Raw genomic sequence first — 18687 nt, 5'->3', positions numbered from 1 at the left:
AAAGATGTCGAGACCTGGTCTTGAAAGTGGAAATCAAAGGCCACCCTTTCATAGAGCACTGTGTATATGCAGCAAAAGCCATACAGCAGAGATCGACGTTGATTTTGTTAATTCAAGTTTTTATTTATTTGATTTCAAAATAAAAAAAATTGTGATCCTGCACATCCCGGCCATGAAACTGTAGCCTGCGTGTACGTAGCTCTTAGCACGAGCTAAGGAAGTGTACAACGAATTATTAATATATATAACCGTGGGTTGAAAATTCGTTTCAAAGCTGTGTGTGTGTTATGTTGATTGGCATTCGTACCAAGTCCATGTAGTACATACCGTACTATACTATATTAAAAGAATGAATGAAAAAAAAATTTAAAAAAAAAAATAAAATAAAAAAAGATTTTTTTATGTTGTATTTTCTTGTGAATCCCGAAAAATACCAGTTACGTAATTTAAAAGCCATAAAGGTCACAGTACAGGTACACAATACACATTGGGAAACCAGCTTTACTTGTTAGCATAGCCTGTGCATATATACATACATGTACATAAATATTTACATCCCTCGATACACTTATATAAAGGCACAACGAATTTTTGTTACGGTCTTAATGGTCAGATTCAACCTTTGGGCTAAAAATCCTCCAGGGACGCGGTTTTAAACTCCCAACTCGCGATACATCTGCATCTATTTTTCGTAGTAAAAACATGCGTTCTTTGTAGTCAAACGTAGTAAAAAAAAGTCACGTGCTTATACCTCATTCATGCCATTGGCCGGAATATACAATTGTATTATGGGTAACTAGTGATCACGTGATTTTGTGTTTACTTCCAAATATGGTGATAGTTTGCTTGCCATTTCTTCGGAGAAATTGATTTATTTGAAAATATTTAGACTCCAAAATGTTATTAATATTGCATGCATATCATTTTGACTTGCACAATTGCACTGTTTTACTATAAATAATGAACTGAAATGAGTTGTAAAACTGCCATTTTCACGTTTTGTAAATAAATGATATAATACGAATTGACCAATTCAATAGGTCTAACCGTCTAATCTAAAATCAGCGAAGATCGGCTACTCCCGGCTAAATTCGTAGAATTCTAAATTTATATTTATATATATTATTACCTGCTTTAGGGTTCAGAACATATAAATATAACACAGAGAAAATAAGGCCAAATTATGTATAAATACCAGGTCAGAGAAATCACTCTATTTGGAAGTAAACACACACTCATGTGATCACTAGTTACCCACTAATACAATTCCATATTTATTTCGGCCAATGGCATGAATGAGGTATAATCACGTGACTTGTTTTACTACGTTTTACTACAAAGAACGCGTGTTTTGTACCATTCTGGGGAAAATCCTCCGCGGATCGTGGTTTCATTTCCACCATTTGAAATTGTTAGCAATACTATCATATCATAGTTTATTTTCCATATTATTTTCAAACAAATAGTTATAAGCTTCCGCATAGCCCACTAAGCTTTTTGGGAATCTAATACAAACACGGGCTTATGTGCTTACATGGCAGCTTCCCGCCTGGTAATTTGGGACCTAGGACCTAACTCATTATGCTTCGGTAGGTTCCGTACGAAAATGTATCGTTTTGTTTGTCAGAATTACTCTTCATAGATTGAAAGGTCTCAAGGCCCTCTACCAATATTGTGAATTTCATGGCCCTGGGGTCTCGGAATTTTCCCCAGGGGATAGGGTCTTTACCATAGTTTATATAGGGAAACACATTTATGAGCATTATTTGCTCAATTTTCATAGGAAACAGATGTAATGGAATCAAATACTCTTCATATATTAAAAGGTTAAATGGATATCATCACTGGCTGATTTCATGGGCCTGATAGGCCAATATATGGTGCTTATATACAGTGTATGTATTTGTTTCATTCTGTATCCGAACTAGGGTGACCAATCAGAAAAAAAACATTGCTGACAGGTGGCTATGTGTTTTGTTATTCCTGCTATATAGACTTCATTTTTAGTTTTCCCATGTTATAAAACATTTCCAAGAGGAAAGAAAAAGGTAAAGAATTACAGAAATAGAGAAAATATCCATCTTTTATTGGCATGATTTACATCAGTCAGTAGTGGGTACCAAGTTCATTAAACTTTTTAAATGTGCAACTGCAGGGCGTAGGAAGAAAAGGGTCCTCCTGCACATTTTTCGTACTTCATTTTAGAAAATTTTGCCGCTTTGCGGCGCATTTCCTAAAAGTTCAAGCACGTAATGTTCAAACCTTTAATAATAAAAATTCAATACACATGAACTAGACTAAAAATGTCCATTAAGGGATTCTACTATTTCAAAAATGTTTCTTAAAATATAAAATTGTTTATATGTCTAAGCAAGACAATTAAATCAATTCATTATTTTTTTTAGTTAAACAACAATGTGCTGATGGTGTGAAGTCGTATGTTCAGATCGAGCAGGGTTGAATAATGATATGACGACATTCACAATTATAATTTCTAAATGCAGGTAAATGTAAATCGAAAAATTACCACGTTAAGAACGCATTAAAATTCTAAAAATACACCGTAAAACTCATCTTGGCCATTCCAAATCGTAATATTTTTCGCGGGGGAGACCCCCGGACCCCCAGAACACCAAAGTCTCGCGCATTCGGCGCTCGCAAAATCATCAAAATTGTAATTTTTTTCTGGGGGAGATCCCCGGACCCCCAAAACACCAAAGTCTCGCGCATTCGGCGCTCGCAAAATCATCAAAATCGTAATATTTTTTCCGGGTGAGACCCCCGGACCCCCCAAACACCAAAATCTCGCGCATTCGGCGTTCGCAAAATCATCAAAATACATCGTAAAAATTATCTCAGCCATTCTAAATCGTAATATTTTTTTCCGGGAGAGACCCCCGGACCTCCAAACACCAAAATCTCGACCCTTCGACGCTTGCACGCCATTTTGCATATTCATTAATTTCCTGTTAGTGTCGCCACTGATATAGATGTGTACAAGGATTATATGTAATGATATATGAGAAAAAGTATATAAAGTATATATGGTTGTGTGTTGAATTAATCTCCTCCTGTGTGACCTATTGCAATTGTCTTTTGGCCGGCATCATCCAGTGTCTGTTGTAAACAATTTACAATCTTCTTAATAACCAAGAACCTCATACATGGACATGTTATTTGGCCATAGCATGCTGGGATGAAGGGATACAAAGTTTGTTCAAATCAATGATCTTGACCTATGTGCCAAGTCACAGGGCTGAGACATATTTATTTGTTTGTTTAAAAGCAAAACATTATTTATAACTGTGCATATTGGAATTCAGGTGACTGTTAGACATATATATCCTTATTGCCTTCTGCTCATTCTCAACTCTCATCCATTTGTAAACAATTCAAATTTTAACAAACTTCTTCTCCCAACACGGTTTTTCTCATTTTACAGCAAGTACAAAAACAACAACAATCAAATTACAATCATGAATATTTTGTATTGATATTAATTTTTTTGCAAATTTTCAGCAAAACAAACATGTTTCAAATTAAATTAATACACATATTTGATTAATATATTTGATCTGCATTCATTATTGAATTGAAAAAAAAATGAAAAAAACCTTTATATCATAGCAAAGGTACATGGTACAAGGGAGATAAATCCGTTTTGAAGGATTTTCCACAAAGTGGAAAAGTTAAGATTAATTCACTTTCCATGCATTATTCAACCAAAATTTAGACTGGTACATTTCCTGGTCAACATCAATTATAATTTCAACACAAATTTATTAGATGATGTTTCAAGTAATTGTCGAGTTGTATACATGAACTTTGACATCTGCCATAGCACAACATGTAATCTTCAATTTATCAATGTTTCACAATCAAAGTCTATTCTAAGCCTTCTGTTTCAAATGGTGGAAATGAAATCACGATCCGCGGGGGATTTTCCCAATAATGGTACAAAACACGCGTTCTTTGTAGTCAAACATTTAAGTAAAACAAGTCCCGTGTTATACCTCATTCATGCCATTGGCCGAAATAAATATGGAATTGTATTATGGGTAACTAGTGATCACATGAGTGTGTGTTTACTTCCAAATAGAGTGATTTATCTGACCTGGTATTTATACATAATTAGGCCTTTTGAAGAAGATCTTATTTTCTCTGTGTTATATGTATATGTTCTGAACCCTAAAGCAGGTAATAATATATATAAATATAAATTTAGAATTCTACGAATTTAGCCGGGAGAAGCCGATCTTCGCTGATCCTAGATTAGACGGTTAGACCTATTGAATTGGTCAATTCGCATTATATCATTTATTTACAAAACGTGGAAATAACAGTTTTATAACTCATTTCAGTTCATTATTTATAGTAAAATAATACATATGTGCAAGTGAAAATGATATGCATGCAATATTAATAACATTTTGGAGTCTAAATATTTTCAAATAAATCAATTTCTCCGAAGAAATGGCAAGCAAAGTATCACCATATTTGGAAGTAAACACACAATCACGTGATCACTAGTTACCCATGATACAATTGTATATTCCGGCCAATGGCATGAATGAGGTATAAGCACGTGACTTTTTTACTACGTTTTTACTACAAAAAATAGATGCAGATATATCCCGAGTTTGGAGCTAAAACCGCGTCCCGCGGGAGGATTTTTAGCCCAAACATTGAATCTGGCCATTAAGACCGTAACAAAAAATCGTTGTGCCTTTATTTAAGTGTATCGAGGGCTGCAAATATTTATGTATATATATGGACATGCTAAGCTAACAAGTAAAGCTGGTTTCCAAATGGGTATTGTGTATCTGTACTGTGACCTTTTTGGCTTTTAAATTACTAACTGGTATTTTTCGTGATTCGCAAAAAAATGAAATCTTGAAAAAATCATTGTAATATAGTATAGTACGGTATGTACCTAATGGACTTGGTACATGTATGAATGCCAATCCACAAAGCACACACACAGCTTTTAAACGAATTTTCAACCCACGGTTATATATCATGATTAATAAATGATTATGGCCAAGAGGATGAAAATTCGTTGTACAAAGCAGAGTCTTTGCACTCTAACTTCCACAGCTCGGACTAACAGCTACAATGTGTACGTACACGCAGGCTACAGCTGCATGGCCGGGATGTGCAGGATCACAATTTTTAATTTTGAAATCAAATAAATAAAAACTTTTTTGAATTAACAAAATCAACGTCGAACTCTGCTTTATGGTGCCTTGCTGCATATACACAGTGCCCTATGAAAGGGTGGCCTTTGAATTCCACTTTCAAGACCAGATGTCGACATCTTTTAGTTTAGATGTCGACATCAATAACTGACGAGTCGGTGTCACACCCGAGCATAAACACGATTAATCGCCGAGTTACTGACTTTCTACATAATTATCTTGGAATCATCATGTGGGCAGGTTCATGTGGTAAGTCGACATATTCTTCTGTTTATGTCGACATCTTCCGATATGATGTCGACTTAATGACTTAATTATGTCGACATCATTAAGTCGTAAGTCGGCAACTCGATGGCAGAAATATGCCACCATACTATGAAAATTGCAATATTTTCTAATTTTCGGATTAACGGGCCTTCGAAATATTAGGCCTTAGCGGTTCAAGTGACCTTAAAATTAACAGATGACGATTACTGCGTACTAATCAGACGGCGTGACCAGACCATTATTACACGATTATCATATAATAAACATATTATTGAAATTCATAGTTCAGAGAAAAATACTTTTACAACTCTCGGTAAAGAAAATGCTATCAAATATCTTCATCTAGCTACAAACACATGCACACAATTATTTTCGTTAGCAATCCAATATTGCGAGTGTTATCCATTGTTTGCGCATGTGTAACAGGAAGGCGACAAGTCGACAACTCGACAACACGACAGGTCGACAACACGACAAGGCGACAACACGACAAGTCGACAACTCGACAACACGACAAGTCGACATTTTATCGCGACAACACGAGATTCTGTACGCGCTAATTAGCGTGTTTGAAATGTCGACTTGTCGTGTTGTCGACTTGTCGTCTTGTCGTGTTGTCGACTTGTCGCGGTTCGAAAACGCGACTAGTAGACATTTTAACTGTTAAATCTCGGGTTGTCGCAGTTTGAGACCGCGACAACTCGACAAGGCGACAACACGACAAGGCGACAACACAACAAAACACGAGATGGCCGTAATCAGCCACCATATTACACAGACAGACAACGTGTCTACGAAGGTAGATTCCGTCTCAAAAATCACCGAGATGACATCCTTATAACAGAGAGTCTTACGCGACCAAGACAGGTGTTAATAGGTTACGCAAAGATGGCAACATCCATTCGTTCAGGACAGCTGATGGTCGAATATTTTGTAAAAAAAAACCAGCCACCTCTCGGAAAACCGAGATTTGTTCCCCGCAACATCTGCAGCAGCAGCAACATATAACCAGCCACAAAATCTCCCAACCGCAAAAAATAACTGATTTATAACTGATTTATCTTCTGTATGTAGTGAAGTATACTAATTCCTACATGAATTTCGAAATGCATTTAGTTACAATACGTGCAATCTATTTTGTCCATAACGACATGAAATAATGCTATTTATATAAACTGAATACATTATACTAGAAACAGTTACCCGACGCTCCAGAGGGGACCGGAATTTTTCACCTGTATTTTATGAATGTGAGCACGCGCTTGTACATTTTTTTTATATTAAATTGCGCTCCAATACTAAGGTTTCCTATGGGTACCTATCAGTTCACCGGTCCTCCCTGAGTATCGGAGCTCTGTTTCTATACTTGAACATATAACTAACAAACTTGTTAGAAAATTGTGATAATCGAATTCTATATATATATGTAGTCTTACACTTCCTATCCCTGCCCATGGCCACCAGGATTTATACTTCCCCAAACTTAATTTTCCATGTTGAAAATTCCTTAAAACCATGGAAAAATTTTATTGGTGTATTTTCAAAATCCATGTCGATAACATTGAGAAAAATCGTATAAATTGCATTATCATTGTTCACATGTTTTTACCGCTCATATGTATATAACACCTGCCTATTGATCTATATACATAAATATATATTTTTTTTTCTCTAATTCATATTCTTGAATAAGTTCTTACACCTTTTCAGCCCTCAGACTATGTTAACATCATTATGGCTCCTGGATGTGTCTTGTTGACACTCTAAAATTCATATTTTCATGTTTTGTAGATCGTTTATATATATATATTACTGGCTCCTCCATACCTACCCAAAACCATATGTACAGTAATGCCTGCCTCATGAAGGTTCATATTGTTCGATATCAACAAGCAAATTTTTCTCCAGTGTCATACTCATATTGATCACCCGCTGACACGTTATTGTAGTATCATAACTGCATTATTTTTCTTCCAATGTTGTATAACCATGTCCTATATTATAAGACTCTTTCATAAGTGGCTATGAAGGATAGGGATATTCTACCCGAGGGTCACAAAATGTAGTAAAACCCGAGGCTTGCCGAGGGTTTTGCAACATTTTGTGATCCCGAGGGTAGAATATCCCTATCCTTCATAGCCACTTATGAAAGAGTATTTTTCTTTCATACCTCGATGTTTTATTGCAATTTTACAGATATAATATCCCGCCATTTTGAAATAAATTCGAAGAAATCGACGACTGGAAGTCAATTTTCCATACATGAAAAATTACGTGATAATTTCATACCAAATTCCGTTATTTGCATCCTTTATAGTAAAGCCAGTTATATTTGTGAAAAAACGTTTAAAATTTTACCGGGGAAATAGAGATTTTGTTGACGCCGTGACGTCACGAGGCTTTATTGCATGGGTAGCCATGCAATACAGCCTCAGGAGACATGAGTGTATTGCCCTGGACCAGCCAGTATTACACTCGTAGGTATGAAAGAAATATATATATAGTGTTCTCTACCTATTGTTTTCCTTTCCGTTCCCCTCTCTCTCTAACCCTCGCTCCTACCTCTTAGTTATCTTTGTTGTCCGACATGTACACGTAACAACAATAAACCTATCCGTTAGCTGTCTCCATTTTCCTACTTTACACTTTCGATCCCCCATGACAGGGTGCTCTGTATCCACATGGAGATGTTCTATCGGACTATATTACTCTAAGCAAACTCGTATATACATAACATACATATTCTATAACAGCATTCCCTCTTACTACGGTAACTTCAAACTACAGTTCATACATTTGCCTATAACATTCGTTTTCCTTACTTTCCTACAGACATAAAGTAACCCTAACAACATTGCCCTAGTACTAATCCTCATCTTACTCTTGTCAGGGGACATACATAAAATCCAGGGCCAGTGGACAGTTTTTCTTCATTTAACGATTCCGACTCCGACAATATATCTTCTTCTTTTTCTGAAGAGAACTCACTAAAAATTATGCACTTAAATATCCGCAACGTTAGAAACAAAATTCACTTTCTTGAAAGTTTTACCGACGACATAGACGTATTGTGCTTGACAGAAACTTATCTCGACCCTTCCATCCCCGATTCTGATCTTCTTCTTACCAATTTTTCAACAATATACAGAAAGGACAGAAACTCTTTTGGTGGAGGTATTATGATTTTTCTTCTAACGACATACTGACTAAACGGAGACTTGACCTAGAATCACCAAATGACGAAATAATGTGGATCTAATTTTTTACTGACAATAAGAAGTATCTTTTAGGTTTATTATACAAACAAAAGTGGCAGAAATCTAACTCCGGAATTTGGACACGACTGAAATATTCTTTGGACAAAGCTTTTGACTATATATAAGCCTCGGGTTATACTAACAGGGGACATAAATATTCACCTATTAACAGCAACAAATAATGATCTTAGCAATCTCGCACAACAATATAATTTGACTAACCTTGTAACCAGCCCAACTAGAAAAACACATATAACTCAATCTCTTATCGACCCATTCTACATTAGTGATACTGTATCCTCCGAATCATCCATGGTTATACCGGTTTTAGAAACTATTAGTGATCATAGAGCTATTATTGTGTCATTGTCATCCTGTCTACCTATGCATAAGTCTTTTAAGAGGAAAATATGGTTGTATAACAAAACAGATATTCTTAATCTAAAAACAGAGGAATAGCATGCAAATTGGACTGATTAATTTCTCAAACGGATAACGTAAGCGATAAGTGTAAATTGTTCTCAGATAAACTTGTCATAAAAATGTCTTTTTTAGAAAAACATATCCCTAAAAAATGTAACTGTTAACAGAAACGACAAACCATGGATGAACGAAGATATAAGGAAAGAAATCAAACGTAGTAACAGACTAAGAAAACACTTCTTTTTATATTATATCCTCTGAAGAATCTATCAAAGCAGGAGTCCCCCAAGGCTCAGTTTTAGGCTCACTTCTTTTTCTTGTTTACATTAACGATATTTCAAATACACTATTATCAATTACTAGACTTTTTGTAGACGACACCACATTAGCATACTGCTCTAAAAACGTACATGATATAACACAAGTAATAAACTATGACATTGAACAACTACACCTCTGGTCACAGAAATGGCTAGCCCGAGATACTCTGGCCCTGACACCAGACTTAGACATTATGACAGATAGATGTCTGGTTTAGGGCCATACGCAGTAGTGCGCGAAAACATGGAATAAGCCGACACCGTTTGGTATCGGGCGAGGTACTCTCCGATTCAGATTGACCACCGAGAAGCACCACTAACCTTAGTCTATACAACAAATGAATATCATATCTACCCAAATATAGCAATCCGTCGAGATTAAAGATGATTTGCATACGAGAAAATGGCGATGACGACGAGGGAAATTTAAAGTTGCGGAAAAGAAATACTAAGGAAATGCGTGATGAAATGGATGGCTACAGTAGATAAATTATTCATTTGTTGAAAAGACCAAGGTAAGTGGCGATTCTCGTGGTAATATTTTAAGTAAACGGAGAGTACCTGGCCCGATACCAAACGGTGTCGGCTTATTCCAGGTTTTCGTGTACTACTGCGCCTGGCCCTAAACCAGACATCTATCTGTCATAAATGTCTAAGTCTGGTGTCAGGGCCAGAGTATCTCGGGCTTGGCTAATGAACTTTAATTAACAAAACATTGAACACATACTAACAAATTCTACCAAGTACATTTCTAAGGAAACTAAAATACATCCTAAGAAGAAAAAAAACATAAAAATATTCCTGTTTTTATGACCACTTTTGAATATGCCTGCGAAGTATGGGATAATTGTAATATAACACTCTCGAATAAATTAGCCTATGTTAAGTGCTAACTCTGTTCCGGGCATTATAGAATTAATCCTTCTATTACCAGTCTCAAGAACTTTCTCAATACTGATATCCCAACTGTCACCCTCTACTACTATCATTGTAAAACTAGACATGGATAGATTATTCTCCCTTACTTGACAGGGTTATTCCGCAGTTGATAGGGAAAAGATAACTCTGTCTTTTACCAGGGTTTGGGACATGACATCTCACACGCGCTAGACAGTGACGTCATCAATACATGCGGCGACCATTTTTACGCACAGCGACATTCAAATCAACTAAAGTTTCACTATTTCTCGTTAAAGTATGGGGGAAAAAATCAAACTTGGGCCTGTCAGGTGGACAGGGATATCTCAACCCTCGTGAAAGATTTTGACCATCAACTCTCGGCAAGCTTCGGGTTGACAACCAAAATCTTTCACTCGGAGTTGAGTTATCCGTGTCCACCTGACAGACCCATGTAAGATTCTATTAATCCCTTCCGTCTTAGAATACAATGCAGTTCCCTTAACTCTCATCTACATCATCGCAATCTTGTGTTTAATCCTAGCCGCTCATTTACCCAATCTGATGAATCATTTCCTCAGTCTCCATTGTCTAAACTATCAACAAACAAGACAGCTATGTATTAGAAACCTACCCCATGACTATGATTTTACTCTATGTACTAATATTTCCGATCAGTATAATGTTAAAAAAAACAACAATTTGATATCGTTTCAAGTACATATAGATACACGTTTCCGTCAGTACAATCTCATTAAAATACATGTCATTAATTATCACTACGTTGGATAAGAGGATCTGGCAACATCCCATTAGGGGCCATGTTCAGGTGACCTTCGAAAAATTGGTTCAAAAATGGAATCAATATATTTAATTTGAAGTACATGTGGTAAAAAGGTCATCCGAACATGACCCCTGATGGAATGTTGTCAGATCCTCTATTGAACGAAGTGGTTATAATGATCTGCATTTTAATCAGATTGCCATCAGTACTATTTTATTCTTGGTTTTTTTTTTTTTTTTTTTAACAATGATAATTATATTTTATTCAATCAAAGAGATGAAATTTACACTCAAAATACATAAAATATGCATGCAAAAAATAATTGGAAATGTATGAAAATATGCTTTCAAATACTAGTTCTCCAGAGGGAGAATATATATAAACATTAAATAGTATAAATATTTTATTTTATTGTTACTGTCAAATTAATCTCTATTTTTACTCTATTGGTCATATAAAATGTACTCAGACCTGTATTTACTTAATTGATTAAACTATGATCCACTTCGTCGTCTCAACAAATCTTTAGTTTTGTATGGTTTGGAAAATAAACACCATTTCCTTCACTCTATCAATGCACCTATTCCTTTTTTTCATAACCCAGCACATTTGTGCACAGATAGCCAATAGAAAGTATAATCAGTGCTGCCCAACTGCTTATTTGTGATACATATGGAGACAGAGTACATTGTCATAAAGTTTGGCCAAAACGTTATCGAGCGCGCATGTACTCATTTCTCGTAAACTAAAATACACGTGCATGTATTTCCCTCCACTCAGCGCAACGATTAATATATAAAAAACTTCAAAGGTTCCATTTTAAATTGTGTATGAATGTTACTTCATTCATTATCTAGGCCTAAAATTAAAACAAATACATTTGAAATCTCCGTTAAAAATCCTTAAATACCTACGTGCTCTCTTATTTTCTATTTTTTCCTTATCTTTACATAAGTTTTAAAGAGAGAAAATAACATTTTAATGGATTATAAACTGTGTGGATTTATTAAAAAAAGAAGATTTCTAAGTAAAGGTGGAATGTAGGATACAGGTTATGTTTCAGTGTTAAAATAATAAGTGGGATTACGTATAAAAATGAAATCGAACATATTGCCAGCTGAATCAATCCACATACAGATGAGAATCATTGGGTAGATTCAGTAAAAGAAAACGACGACGGGCATATTTATTTACAAGATAGTTAAGTAGGTAATGTTAAACAAAAGGGTAATTTGCCAGATTTACTAGAAATGCAAAACATCAGTTAAGATTATTGTTCCAAATATCCCGCAACAAACTAATGGGGTAGATTGTGGGGTGTTCGCTAATGCAAACTTGGTTGAATACTGTTTTGACGGTTATATGTATATTGAATTCCAAGAAGCAAATTATGATGAAAACTCAATGAGACTACATCTAGTTGAATGCATTTCAAAAGGAATTTTCCTTAAAATTTCCTAAGAAACAAATACAATCTAGAAAGAAATAAAAATGAACCAATTCCTCGTCCTTGTGCCTGGAAACATAGGTTACTGTAAATAAGAGTTAGCTCCCTTGGTACGGGTTTGGGGACCTTAAGGTTGCTTGCGATACATGATAAAGGCAAGATTTTGCATAAGTAACTTCCATAACTTGAAATACCTAACTTCCATCAGAATTAATGCATGGTTGATTGTGGTGTACAAGAAACCCGCGATTGAAAAGCGAATATTTACAACTATGAGAAACATAAAAAAAATCTGTTTCTGATATTTGGCTCACTCTACATTTAAATGTGAATTGTTTATATATATGTATATATATATTTATTTTCATCTACTGAAAGTTTTTATTTCGGTTTTATTACTCTATAATTTGCCTTGTAAATTCATATGATTATAAAGTTTATGCATTTTTAAAAACGAGGAGCCTACTAAGGGTACATTGTAAAAACGTAAGAAAACTGATGGACAGGAGACACCCATATCGATTTATGATTTAGTTTTCTATGGTTTCATTTCATTTTTGTATGTTACAGAGTTAGCTCCCTTGCGGGTAAGTATCCGTCGTGACGTCAGAATTTTTGAGCGAAATGCACGTCGTTTTCTCTGAAAAAGCTGTTGGATCATACTATATGTGGAATATGTTTGTCTCTTTAATACGAAGTGTATCATTTGGTAATAAATAATCTATCCTTCCTTGAATGCCAACATTCAATCAACATATTGTCAAGCGCTTGATAATATATGATGGATTATATATATCTCACGTACCATCTTTGCAATCTGTGATAACGCCCCCCCCCCCCCCCCCCCCCAAAAAAAAAAAAAAGAAAAAGTTTTACCTTTTATGATATGATTTATTCCTCTACACCTGAAATCCACGCCATATGTTCGATATATATCATTAAACCCTCAAACAGTTCTTTTGCAAACAACTTTCAAGCATTTAAGATATGGGCTAGCATTATTATTAATAAGTTTTTTGTATATTTTATCGGAAACCACTTTGCAGTTGTTAATATATAAATGAGTGCATTGGTCATACAAACATTGAACAATCCTCTGGAAATTCTAATTCTACTTCCTGCTTCCTAATATAGAATTGGTTCTTAGAAGATTGTTTCATGTTTATAGGTTTGTTACTCGAGTGGCTCATGAATTTTATAGAGGGCATACAATTACTTATGTATACGGTATATTTGTGTTGTGTCTCCTTGTAATAGCGGGAACCTTGTCTGTTTTGTAGTGCTACCAGTTTTACTTTTTTATGGTATGATTTATTACTGTATACATGGAATTCTCGCCCTGCAAATTTCCATTGTACACATGTCAATTTGTGTTTGATATATTTCATTTGACACTTTAATAACAACAAATGTTTGAACAACATTCAAAATATGGGCTTACGTGTTATTAAACACATAGCAAGGTAGCATTTTATGGAGTTTTAAAAGATTAAAAAGTTTTTGATATTTGTCACTTCTTATTCTGTTTAATTTCTGTTTGTTCATATAGCCAGATATTTATCTTGTTTCTGTGATAAGCGTTTATAATGATAAATAATTAAACGAAATGCAAATCAGTAATGTTTCACAGCTTTAATTGTTAACTTAACATTTTTAAAAACGTTTAACACAATTAAAAACACAGGACTTTCCCCCATTAATTTGAGAATGGGGCCTGTGGCTTTGAATTTTGGAAAGTTTGCGACAAAATTAAGATTTGGAGAAAATAATGAAATGTTGATAATGATTAAAATTAATATCTGTAGCTTGCTTCTTTTCTGAAAAAAATATTCTATAAATATTAAATAAGCTTTCAATGACATATCTCGTCAATAATTATTTGGATAATTTTCAAGTTCTTTTAATTTAAATTTAAAGTTTGAATTGGGAAACATATAAGGTTTTGTCATGCGGAATAGGGGCTATATCAGGCTCCAAATTTTGCAAGAAAAATCCCTAAATAGCTGTTTGGATTATTAATTTGTTTTGTGAACAAAATTGCACGTCTGAAATTAAGTTTTAATCTAACACTTCAATAAAAAGCAACAAAAAAAAAATATTAAACTTTGCACCAAGTCATGGACTGCGCTTGGGAATAAGAATGTTTCGTCCTGAAAAAAATCAAGCTATGAGAACTAATTAATATATTTTTATGAAAAAGAAAGCTGCTATTTTTAAGTATCACTTTAGTTCAAAATTGAAGTATCAATAGAAATAATTAAAATATTTAATATCCTCATGAGAGTATAATCGAGTAAATTGTAATATTCGCAAACAATATTGCATTCGACGTTTGAAGATATGATGTATTCAGTTTACCATATGGAGTTTGGTTTATAATTATAATTCAAGGCGCAAGGAATATTTGTATGATGCACATATCCATGCCAATGGATATATGTCAACATGGATAGTTGTCACAGCACATGTAATGGCCAAATAACAGTATATACCTAAAACACAATAGTTATATAGAATCGGAATTGGATATTTACTTTTAAGTGATGTAGGTTTAGCAGTTGTCACATACGTGTATTAATAATGTGTTATAAAAAGAGCCAAAATCACATAGAGTATCACGAAGTATTATTTGGTTTATTCATACAAGTGCGTAATATCTATTTTTTTCTGAATTCGAGATAACTGCAATTTCCATTCATCGCTACCATTGGTTTCATATCATTTATTTTTTTTTTTTTACAAAATAAACGTTAATTCTCCTAAGGTACTCGTAGTTTGCTGTCCATGCTATCAGAAAACAGAAATTTTATAAAATCTGTATTTTGTCATGGGTTTCATCAGTTATGAATTTGGTGTTCAAGGACTATGTATGGTTTGCGATTTTCTTGGCCCACAAATCCAGCATTTTTCTAAAATTCATTAATTAAATTGTTGAAATTCAAATTTTGAGTATTTCATGTATGAATGGATATTGTAAGTCTGTCAGAGGATCAAAGAGAAATATTGATAATTTTTCTAACTCTAAGACTCTTTGCAAGCATTTAAAAGTAATATATGAGTCTCAAGAATGGACAGAATTCAAAACAGAAAATGGAGAAGACATTGAATTAGATCAAACAAATTTAGAGAATAATTCTGCAATTCCAGAAATTGAATTAGATATTGAATCTGAATTATTATCAGATCCTACTGATCATGATGTTTTTGATCAAGCAAGTGGATTGTGGAAATTCCCCTGTAAAAGTACTCATACTGCTCAAATGGAATATTCTGAGGAGCTTTCTTATGCTGTGCAAGCACGTGACATGCTTAATGATAAAAACTCCGACTGTGTTCCACGTATTGATGGATGTCTGAAAGGACCAATACTTGTCCATAAAAGTCCAACTACAACATGTCCATGTGGTGTGGGATGGACAAACAACAATAATCCCCAGGGTGTCACAACGTTTAGTAGAAAACTTATTATTTATACAGAAATTGCCCCTGTTGCATGTCATATCCATACTCGTGTATGTTTAGCATCTTTGTGCAAATTAGAATGGGATGAGGGAAAGGAATTATGTTTACATGTATATAGCTCCGACACTGCAGCTGGGGATGAAATAGGGTGGATGTTTGCATGTGATATTGTAGAAAACTGCATATGAGGACGTATGTATGTGATATTGTATAGAAAACTGCATGTAAGGACGTATGTATTTGATATTGTAGAAAAGTGCATGTGAGGACGTATGTATGTGATATTGTAGAAAACTGCATGTGAGGAAGTATGCATGTGATATTGTAGACAACTGCATGTGAGGTCGTATATATGTTATATTGTAGAAAACTGCATGTGAGGAAGTATGCATGTGATATTGTAGAAAACTGCATGTGAGGACGTATGTATGTGATATTGTAGAAAACTGCATGTGAGGACGTATGTATGTGATATTGTAGAAAACTGCATGTAAGGACGTATGAATGTGATATTGTAGAAAACTGCATGTGAGGGCGTATGAATGTGATATTGTAGAAAACTGCATGTAAGGAAGTATGAATGTGATATTGTAGAAAACTGCATGTGAGGGCGTATGCATGTGATATTGTAGACAACTGCATGTGAGGACGTATGTATGTGATATTGTAGAAAACTGCATGCGAGGACGTATGTATGTGATATTGTAGAAAACTGCATGTGAGGACGTATGTATGTGATATTGTAGAAAACTGCATGTGAGGACGTATGTATGTGATATTGTAGAAAACTGCATGTAAGGACGGATGAATGTGATATTGTAGACAACTGCATGTGAGGACGTATGTGTGTGATATTGTAGAAAACTGCATGCGAGGACGTAAATGTGATATTGTAGAAAACTGCATGTGAGGACGTATGTATGGGATATTGTAGAAAACTGCATGAGACGTATGATATTGTGATAGGACTGTGAATGAGTGCATGTGAATGTGTGATATTGTAGAAAACTGCATGTAAGGACGTATGAATGTGATATTGTAGACAACTGCATGTGAGGACGTATGTATGTGATATAGTAGAAAACTGCATATGAGGACGTATGTATGTGATATTGTAGAAAACTGCATGCGAGGACGTATGTATGTGATATTGTAGAAAACTGCGTGTGAGGACGTATGTATGTGATATTGTAGAAAACTGCATGTAAGGACGTATGTGTGTGTGATATTGTAGAAAACTGCATGTGAGGACGTATGTATGTGATATTGTAGAAAACTGCATGTGAGGAAGTATGCATGTGATATTGTAGAAAACTGCATGTAAGGACGTATGTATGTGATATTGTAGAAAACTGCATACGTAAGGATGTATATATGTTATCATATTGGAAAGTGATCAAGTGCAAACGTTTTTTATCACATAACTGGCCTGTCCAGTCATGTCATTAATATCGTAACATTCACAGGTAATGAAACTATTATGACGTCACATATAGATTTGACGTCATAGTATATATATATGACGTCGCATGATTGTTTCAGTAGACGGCAACGTCACATTCGAGCCGGGTTTCTATTGTTTTATATATAAAACGATGCTCGTTAAATAATTTGATATGCCACTCGCATATTATCGAACGGGTTTTGATAAATTCCATACCACATAGTCACTCCTCTATTTCTATGGAAATGTTAGAAAGTTGGCAAATGAAGACATTTTATGTAAAATTGATGTAAAGTGTACATATGATTACGTTTGTGATGTTGGAAAGTGGCCACGAGCGGACCATCCTCGATATTCCAGGAGTTCCGATCACTTACGATCTCTAATAATCGTAAGTGATCGGAACCCCTGGAGTATCGAGGATGCATGCGGACGAGTGTGAAAATGTTAAAAAGTTGAGGACATGCCATAAAATGTGACCGTGTCGTGCGTGTGGTATTGGTAGACCGAGTCTTGATAGAAGGACATATCGACTATATACCCGGTATATAACAGGAAAATTGCATTATTGGATTTTGCGTTCGTATATGTGTCCGTAGTTACAGGTATATATGTAAAATAACTGCCCAAACAAGGAATTATTTCTTTTTCAATTACTCATCAGTATGTAGTTCGTACCCAAACTTACATACTGGTATATCCGCCAACCAAAGTGAAAATCAGTCATCTGAACAAACTTGACATGCTACAGGAACAAATATAAGTAAAAAAAATCAGGGAGAAAAACTAACGTTTAGACTCAAGTCTGCACTTCGAGAAGTCGGGACCAGACCTCTTAATAATTCATAATATGGTTTTTTTGCCTATTTGACCCCTGTGACCTTGAATGAAGGTCAAGTCATTTATTTGAAGAAAAAAAAAATGTAGTCCTTTATACCAGTATGCCACAGGCCATATATAAGTACATTGGGCATTTTTTTTATTGAAAAGAAGAAGTTTGAATGAAAGGTTAACGCATGGTATACGTGCACCAGGGGGGATGATGCATGATGACAATAGGTCATCCTTACCCTTCGGGTCAGATGACCTAAAAATGAAACCAAAGAGACATTAAATTAGCAACACCTTTTATTGAATATGTGTAGAAATTTATATACACAATTTATCAATAATTTTGTCATTATAATT

Source organism: Argopecten irradians, chromosome 4 (assembly GCF_041381155.1).
Source record: "Argopecten irradians isolate NY chromosome 4, Ai_NY, whole genome shotgun sequence".
NCBI lineage: Eukaryota > Metazoa > Mollusca > Bivalvia > Pectinida > Pectinidae > Argopecten > Argopecten irradians.
Note: the sequence above shows the minus strand (reverse complement) of the source record.